Raw genomic sequence first — 10,000 nt, forward strand, 5'->3', positions numbered from 1 at the left:
TTTGCCTGACCTTGTAGTGTTGAGGGGGGGGGGGGGGGGTAATAGCACCGGGGTTGAAAGGTGGTAATTAGATGGACTCCTACCATGGTTCGCTAGTTCAGTGGTTTACATTGTGTTTACATTCAAGTTTACATTGTGAAAACAAGGCTTTGTTTATCGTTTCAGCTATTTATTTCATTGTTCTTTCATACCAAACACGATTCAGGGAATCTGTATAATAATAAGGCCGAATAATCAGGGAATATGTATATTCACTAAAAATTTCAGGGAACATACATATCCTCTGAATGAATCAGACATTATGCATATTCCCTGAAAATATCAGAGAATATATATATTCCCTGATTATACAGATTCACTGTAACATATATACAACCACTTTCTTCTATCCGTTCTTTCCAATCCACGAAAGGAAAGTTAAAATCTCCAGATAGGAGTATATTCCAATCTTTATGGTTTCTACATATATCATCTATTTTTTTCTATTATTATGTCAAACTCCTTAGTATTTGGGGGTCTGTAAACTACAATATTCACTAGTTTTTCAAATTCAAATTCTACCGCAATCAATTCACATTCTGTGTAGCTGTATTTTTCACAGACTTTTCCTTGATTTGAGAGAGAGAGAGAGTGAGAGAGAGAGAGAGAGAGAGAGAGAGAGAGAGAGAGAGAGAGAGAGAGAGAGAGAGAGAAAGAGAGAATGTCAAATCTTAGAATAAAAATTATACCAACTTAATTCGAAAGTTTGAAATGCATTACAACCTCGACCCTTATCCTTCTATATGAAAAGGCATTTATCACAGTCATCTAAAGGATCGAATATGAAGAAAATGTAAACGCTTTAAATCGCTTGTACAGCTTAAATACTGGTTATTTTAAGTATTTGACTTCTAAAAGTATTTGAACATGACTTTCCTCGTATTTTTCTTCATCATAAGCAACCCAGGTGGAACGTGAACTTAATATTCATTTCTTCTAAGCTATTGAAAGAAAAGTGGAATGGGAGGAAAAAAACTGGCGCCTTTCACCACAGGAAACAACAATACCCTTTTCGAAAAGGGAAGGTTCAAGGATCAGATAAAGTGGATGCGTACATACAACTCCAGATTTTGATTGAATTTATATGTGGTTGTCTGTGGGCAAGATTATGCTTCAAAATGACCCACAGAATTCCATGTTTCATGGTGGTAATCTGTGGGAATGTTTTTATCCAGAAAAACTGTTTTGAAGTTCTTGTATACGCGATTATCTTTACGGTAATGTATGTAGTAAAAATAACCTTAGAATGTTTTAAATGTTTGTCAGTATGAAAGGTTTTGCTGAAAATAATATACGATCACAAGTCCATGTTTCATATGGTTGTCTTTAAGCAACTGTATGCAAAAAGAAATATCCTAGAAATTTATCTCTTTATGTGGTTGGCTATGCCCAAAAATATGCGGATTATTACACTGTACTTCTTTTTTGAAGTGGTTCTTTGCAAACAACATTATAAAAAATATACTTTCAGGATTATTATTCCATGTAGTTTTCTAAACGCAAAATTATGCAATCCTGGATATTTCTTCGTTTTATGTGGCGCTCTGTATAAGATATAATGCAGACAAATTAACTTACCATTCAATGCATTTGTCGTTATAAATTATTCAGAGAATTAACATTCAAATTTCATATGTCCTGTAGTCGTACGTATGCAAAGTTATCATTTCATATAGTTGTACATATGCAAGATCATCCAAAATTGCTAAGCTCAGAATTTCTTGATATTTGTGGTTTTTCGTACGCACAATTATTCAGAAAATACTCTTCCAATTTGTTGTTTTATGTGGTTCTCATTGGGCAGGATTACTTGGAAAACTTGATTCGAAATTACTTGTTAGAAGTGGTCGTCTGCATGTAATTTTTACATAAAATTTGCGCTTGGAATTTCTAGTGAGTAAAACTGGATGAATTACATGACGATAAATAAAATAGGTTTAGATGAAATTTTACTGTTAACTTGGCTCTACTTCTAAGCATGAAAAAGAGAATCCATATCTAATTATAGATAGATACAAATGAATTTATACAGTAACTTATCTTCAGAACTATAAGCTCATATTAAAATCTGTAAAACCTTAGCCCCTATTCCTAGAAAGTTGACTCTAGAAAAATTAACTTCTTTCTATTCCTTTCTTCTTGTTTATTCTTTTTCTTTAAGTAGGAGATCTGGCTCAATCTTTGGAGCTAATGTACTCCCCTGTAAATATAATACAAAATGACATTAGTCTTAATCAATACAGTTGATAAAATTGAAATGTTAGTCTGTTAGTAAATGTTAACTCCTTCACCGAATGGAATGAATGATATGTTCACTCCCCCACATGATGCTTTAATACCTTTTATTCTGACAATATCCATGCTCCCCCATCCATTGATATTGTTTATATTGTGCAACCATCTCACAAACTTTTTAAAGATTTTACATTAATTTTTGTTTAAAACATCCTCATGTGGTTTCTTTATTTATTAAGTTGCGTAAATTGTTGCATTAAATGTAGTCTCCTTACAAAAGAGCATTTATGTGAATTTAGACACTAAATTTATTCCCTATTTCTCTGTTGGATAGTTAATGTTACAGATGATTATAATGAGTTTAGTAAATTTTTTTTAGTTAGAAATGTTGATAAAAGCATGTTTTCACCCTCTCCTGTACATCCTTGTCTTCGTGTTTTCCTCGCAAATTATTCAAAGTGCAGTTTAATTTGAGTCCCATTAATTTTACTTTTTAGATCATTTCTTTGTAGATTAAGCGGTTGCGTCTGCAAATTCGTTCCCCAGGATTCCCTTGTGGCTTGGAATCCACTGCAGTTTTACATAATTATATTTGCTATTCATTTTAATTAGCATCTTTATGCTGTGCACTAGTGCTTTGAATCTTTTTGTACCCTTATTATTTATCATTGAAATGGTGACAATGAATCTGAATATTGCCGTCTCTGCACATGTAATTATACCCTGTCCATTTCAGCTCTTCGCGTATAGCAAATAATTCAACTCTGAATAGACGTTGCTGGGTTTAATCTAAAACTACAATAAAAGTCAAGGCTGGGAATAACATAGGGTGCTGCACAGGTCCATTCCTCATTATTCATTTCTTTTTTGGACCCATCCGTATATACAGTATGTCTAAGTGGTTAGGATACTTTTCCTCTTTCATTCTACAAAACTCCTGAATAAATTTAGTATTAGGTTTGACTATGTTATCCATTGGGTCAATACCAAGATACTTACTAATACAATGCCAAGAGGCTACAACAGGAAATTGCATTTATTCCTATTGCATTATAACTTCACTTGCCACCCAATCATGGTCTCTTGTGCCCTTGATATAAAGGGCTTTTTAAAGTAACCAGAGTTCCAGTCTCTACCGTCTAGTCTTACTTAACTGTTTTAATTTTGCATAGTAAAGCAACATTTTGTATTGCATTTTGATTCTCACTGGTGTCACATTACTTTCAACTTGTGTTGATATAATGGGTGATTTGCTTTTAGTTCCAAGTGCTATTCACAAAGAGATATTTTTTATTTTTTCCAATTTTTCCAAGTTACTTATAGCGGCTGATGAATATACTTCAAGTCCATATTCAATTTTGATTTAAATATAAGTCTTATAGAACATCAGTAAAGTTTTCTTATCTGCTCCCCAGATGTTGGAGGAAACCACCTTCAATAAAATCAATCTCTGGTAGCATATTGCTCTTAACTGGTTGATGTGATGTGTCCAAGTGAGGCCTGGACTGTCCCATACCAATACTAGATATTTGTATCTATGTACCCATTCAATTATTTTGTTGTTAATTTGGATTTCTGGTAAGATGTCTGTTTTCTTGTTCGTAAAATACATTATGTTCGTCTTACCTGTATCTATCCTTAGCCTCCATTTCTGGGTCCATTCGTTAAACCTTTCAATCGCATCCTGAATTGCCAGACAAGCAATCTCAAATGTATCTGCCGTTACATAAAAGCAAATATCATCTGTAAATTCTGAACTTTTCACTGGTTCTACGTTTGGCATGTCACTCATCATGAGGTTGAATAATGTGGGCCTTAAGACTGAGCCTTGAAGAACCCCTGATCTGATTTTTCTAGGGTTAGTATATTTATTTTCTACATTTACCACACATTCCCTATCTTTCAAAAAACATTCATTCCATGCGAACAGTGAATCTGTGGCCATTCGTGAGAGTTTATACATCAAAGCTGTATGGTTTATTGTATCGCAGGCACTCTGTAAATCAAAGAAAACAATTACTGTTACCTTCCGATTTATTAGTGAGACTCTTACCTCGTGCTCCAGCCTAACTAATTGATCTCTTATACTCTTTTTCTGAATCCGTTCTGGTTTCTTCTTAGTTGTTCGTTGTTTTCTAACACCCAGTATATACGTTTATAAACCATTCTTTCCATTAGTTTACCAAAGGAAGGTGATAATGCGATTGGTCTGTAGAACTCTGTTATTTCCTCGGGTTTTCTGTTTTAGTCCCAGACAAATCATACTCTGTTTCCACTTCTCAGGATAACTTATAACTCTCCAGTTTTTATTAATAAAACCTAATACCTGATGGCGTTTCCCCTCTGACATATTCTTGATGAATTGGTTGTGCATTCTAACCCTTTTGCACTTTCATTTGGCAATTCTTTGATGCACTCTTCTAGCTCAGCAATTCAATCATTTCGCTCTCAGATTCTTATAACAATTGACACACATTTCCAAAGGCTTCTGGTTGCAATTCTGACTTTTCTATCGGATCGAAAATTAATTTGCTTTCCCCACTAATTAGCGGATGAAGATCTCTAACTGGAATTCCCTTAATTCTATTGATGGTATCCAAACTTGTTTCTGGGCTGTATCCATATTCATTTTACCTGTATAATTATCCCAAGAAACTCTTTTTGTAACTTTGTTACGTTTTTGCTACTGCTTCTTTTTTTCGAAAGTCCATTTTTTTTACAAGCGGTTGGGTGTTTGGTGAACAACTTTCCCGCTCGCCGCCTTTCTGCCACTGCCTTATTGCTTTTCTCGTTCTACCAAGGGCTGTTATATTTAATATTTATCTTCTTACTAGTTTTTCTGATATTCTTTTCCTAAGATTTGATAATTCTATTGCTGAAATTCCACTTTTGCCAGTTAACATCTTCCAACACCCACCTCTTCCGTTTTCATAACCCAGTTTGTTCCGTTTCCAGGTCGCCATATGTTAAAATTGGTGTGTGATCGCTACCCCTGTCAGCTAGCTCTTATATATTTATGTACTTCACCATTGCGGATGAACTGAAACATAAATCTATTGTTGAAAATTTCACTGTAATAGTCTTTGTAGGTAGTCCCGGTGACGTAATTAGTACTAGAATATAATTTCTATTAAATACTTCCACTATCCTTTTTCCATTATTGTTGATTTTTATTTTCGGCAATATCAGGTTCCCACAAGGAGTGATGAGCATTAAATCCCCCTACAAATATAAAATTTCTCCTCATGTTCTCTATGTAACAAGCAAATACTTGTTTAGTCAACCTGTCACGAGGGTTATACGCGTTTATTATGTCTAAATTACCTCTCTTGATATGTTGAGCTTCCATGTTACCATTTGGGTATTCTGTGGTGTTTCCCATTATATAACAAATGTCATGTCTAATAAGGATCATGACACCCCCCCCCCCGCCCATTCTTTGACCTACTGTCTTTCCTTAGGACTATAGTTTATAAACCTTACTTGTTGATCTTCTTTCAAAAATGTTTCACATACACAACAAACATGTGGTTTGGCACTGTATAACATCAGTTTCAACTCCGACAGATTGTTACAAACGCCTCTCGCATTCCGGTGAATTATAGATAACTTTGGCATGTTAATATACATTTTTACTTGCTAAAGGTTCTTCCTTTACGCTTACATCCATTCTAAGATTTTCTATTTCCCAATTGTTAACGATTATGCTACCAAACGTTACTAGCATTTCCCTTTTAACATTTTCATCAATTGATATTGATTAGCTATCAAAGGTTTCCTAATTGGTCAGATTTTTTTTGTATATTACAGATGAATCTGCACAATTTTACTATATCTTTCGAATCCGCTTTTATTTCAGCTTTAGAACATTATTTGTGCTCAGTTTCCTTTCCTTCATTGTGGCTTCTTTATTATTCATTTTTATTTTATCCCTTTTCATAATTTCAGCATAATTTCTCTTGAAAGTGTTGCCTCTTGATTGTTTAATACTAAGCTTTGAACTCAACATGTCATCTTCTCCCCTGTTTCTACCGTTTATTTACCTGATCACATTTTTCCTTATCCCGTACATGTTCCTTCTTCCAATGATTATATTTGAGTTTATCGTGTTCATAAGGTACATTTTCCAATGTTTTTATTATCTGTATTCTTTGTGCTTTTCTGGCTACTTCACAACCCCTACAATTAGTGGCATGCTTCCCTGAGAAATTTGTGCACTTCCATTGGTCCTTATGTAGGTCTTTACTGCACTCTTTGGCCATATGGTCTCCGCATTTTACACATTTATTTATTTTTTGTTTACATTTGTCTTGATGGTGACAAAATCTCTTGACATTTGAAGCACTGAATGACCTTTGGTATGAACGGCCTACCTTCCAATATTCTATTTTCAAATTTTATTTTCTCCGGTATCATATTCCCTTCGAATGTAATCTTTACAAATTTAGCTTTTACTCCATCTTCTCTCTTACCTTTCCACTCCTTTCTATTTTGTTCACCTTAATATCCTGATCTTCCAAATATTCCTTAATTTCCTCCTAATCTATGTACTCATAGATTAGTCCTAGTACCCCAATTTTCCTGGTGTCTCCTATGGGCTGACGACACTACCTGATATGTGTCCTCTTAAGGACCAAAGGTTGTTAAAGTCAGTAAATCATTTATGTCTTCTTTTTCATTAAAAACTGCTACTCGGTGTTTATTTTTTACTTCATTTGTTTTATAGTCCACGACGTATCTCTGTGCAAATGGCGACTGCCTTAAATATCTCTCCATCTTAATTGGGTTCCTAAGTAATCTCAAAGCATTTCCTTCTCTTTTTATCTAAAAATGGCTTGATTATTACCTTACCTTGTACTTTATGTTGTACTCTTATTAATTTTCCTATCTTGACATCTGATTTGCTACACACACACACACATATATATATATAATGTATATATATATATATATATATATATATATATATATATATATATATATATGTGCTAGTTTCCGCTGTCAATTTTGCAAGAGGAACATCTCTTATAGTTGTCAGCCTTTTTATTTTGTACACTCGACCTACTATACTTCCAACATGGTATTCAATTTCCCCTCTGAACTATCACCTTTCTCTTGTTCCCTTTTCCTTCTTCTAGAAATTTTACGTTATATTGTACTTTAGTCTCAATCCATTTCTTGGTTGTATTCGATACATAAGGCCATTGTCAAAAGGTTATCTTGGTTATCTTGGTCGATCAAATCCATCCTAAGTCTCTTAACCTAAGGTTAACCTATCTGAAAGCTATCTACTCTTAGATTACCTGAAACCAGTGGAATAATTTTATTTTATTATTGTAGTGTGCAGACAGACGGCCTTGTCAGAAGTACTAGATTCTGTTCCAGGAATTCAACGAAAACACATAAGAGTTTAGAACACTTTATTCATAAAACACTTAATGAATACTTCCGCACTTGGCCACTGTCCACGACGGAATCCTTCTATTCATTCTGAAAGTGAGTAAAATGCTTACTTAAAAAGCTATAAAGAGACTGAGTATAATTTTTGGTACTATTTTTGTCCTTCGTCAGAAAGACAATCTGTAATAATATGTAGGCCTATTAGTGTGTAGAATGGGACTTGCATCAGATTAACATCGAATACTCAGGTGGCTATAACTTCTTTTCGAATTAAGCTATGTATAGATATAAGAGCCACATGTCTAAAGGCCTGCCAAGCCTCTACTCATGTTGTCATTCTTCTTCTTTTATTTGATGTGTACAATATAATTTATTGCCTACACCTCTGTTTTTCGAGAACCGATCTTCATGAAACTATGGATCAGTATCTATCAATCCTCTGAGCGTTTGTTTCCAAAATTCTATCACTAATTGGTAATTAATTAAAGAGTAAAAAACAATCAAACTAATAGGTAATTAATTAAAGAGTAAAAAACAAGCAACTCAACAACTCTCTTAATAAGACTTGGACCAGCGTGAAATCCGGTATAGACTCTAGAAAAGAGCACTTATTGATCACTGAACAGAATTATTAATTTATTAAGTAATTAATCATTTCCGAGATACTAATTTCAAAAGCCTACTTCTGCTTTAATAATCTACCGATCTGTCAGAAATTTGGTATTTGTGTACTAGAAGGATACCCGCATCGACGTCCTTAGACTGAATTTTCATGTTTTGTTGGTCAATTATTTAAAGAAAAAAATCAAATCTCGAAGTTCACAGATAAAGGAAAGTGTTAATGTTTGGATCGGAAACGGGGACTACAAGACAAAATGATGAAGCAAAACTTAAGAGAACAGAAATGAGATTACCGAGTTCGATTATGGGGATATCACTACTTGAAAGATTGGAAAATGAGGAAATCAGAATGAAAGGCAGGTGAAGATTACAGAGGTGATGATTGTCACGACTGAGATGGTGTGGACGTGTGTTGAGGATGAATGGTGGGTAGGGACTGAGGACGGCTCGGGAGGAATCTCTTAGGGAGTGAAGATCGAGAGGGAGGCAGAGAATTAGATGTCGAGATAAGGTGAAGTATGATCTTTAGAGAAGAGGTTTGGTGGAAGAGGATGCCTTTGGTAAAAGGCATTGGAGGGCTGTGGATCAGACAACCGACCCATTAATAAAGGGATAACGGTGGGAAAGAAGAAAAAGTAAACAGGAGAGACAGGATATTACAATGGTGCACATAATTGAATGATTCTGATCTTTATTGATTGATAATTAACGATCAATTGAAGAGAACAGTGGATTTTCAAAGTAGATAGACACCAGTCGTGTTTGGTGTCAAATGAAAGGGGAGAGACAGAACACAATTGTGACTTAGATAAAATGATGTTAGTCGTCATTAGTTGGTGAATAACGATTAATTGATGATAACAATGAAATTTTAAAGTTGATGTAAAGCCGTCATGTTTGGTGTCAAATTGAAGGGGAGGGATAGGAAAACAGGAATATATAACTAGCAGGATGGTTATTGCTTTCTTTAATAATTAGTTAACCACAAAATTTAAAGAATATGGATTTCCATTGCTGAAGTCATCAAGGAATTCATTGGATGAAACATTTGCAGCCTGTAGTAGTTTATGGAAAACAGTATTAAATAGTAGCCCCACAATTTGAAAGGAACAAATAGGGTGAGTTCTTAGTCCATGGAGATGTGAGGATAGTAGATACGTCACTATTCAGTAGGATGTGCATTAGATACGGACCCAACATTTTGTAACATCAAAGCAAGGCCGATTTTTGTCATGTCTTGAAATAAACATTCTTTACAGGCAAACAAAGTGAAGTGTACTCTACTTGATTAACAAAAATTTCAAGAACATTTAATTCTATATAATGTAAAGAGAAGTAGCCATTGATAAAAGAAACTTAAGAAATTTCAGGAGACTTTGATAAAACTTATCTATAAAAATGTACTAAAGGATTTATAGATGCAAAGCCCAAAAATACTTCAAGGTTAAACTCTTCACAAATATTGCCCTTTAAAGATCGAGTTTTCTTCGATCATGAAACAGTGTTTCCATTCGGTGAGAATCGAAGATAGTAAAAAGAGAATGAATGAATAAGCTGTAGCCTACGGCATCATAACTGTAGAGAGAGAGAGAAGTATTCGATGATCTAACATAAGAAGGTTTCACCCTTTGGAAAAAGGATTATCTTATTGAAATCCTTGCATGTTTTTTTTTTATATATTATGGTGAGGTAGACATTCATAATG

The 10,000-nt window shown here is 34.2% G+C and overlaps 1 protein-coding gene across 3 annotated transcripts in view; it reads left to right on the top strand.

Moving 5' to 3' along the window:
- Nucleotides 1-10,000, top strand: part of pasha (partner of drosha) — a 738,765-nt gene that overhangs the window by 148,610 nt on the left and 580,155 nt on the right. The gene's annotated exons all lie outside the window — the stretch shown is intronic.

Source organism: Palaemon carinicauda, chromosome 1 (genome assembly GCF_036898095.1).
Source record: "Palaemon carinicauda isolate YSFRI2023 chromosome 1, ASM3689809v2, whole genome shotgun sequence".
In the NCBI taxonomy this organism is placed as follows: Eukaryota; Metazoa; Arthropoda; class Malacostraca; order Decapoda; family Palaemonidae; genus Palaemon; species Palaemon carinicauda.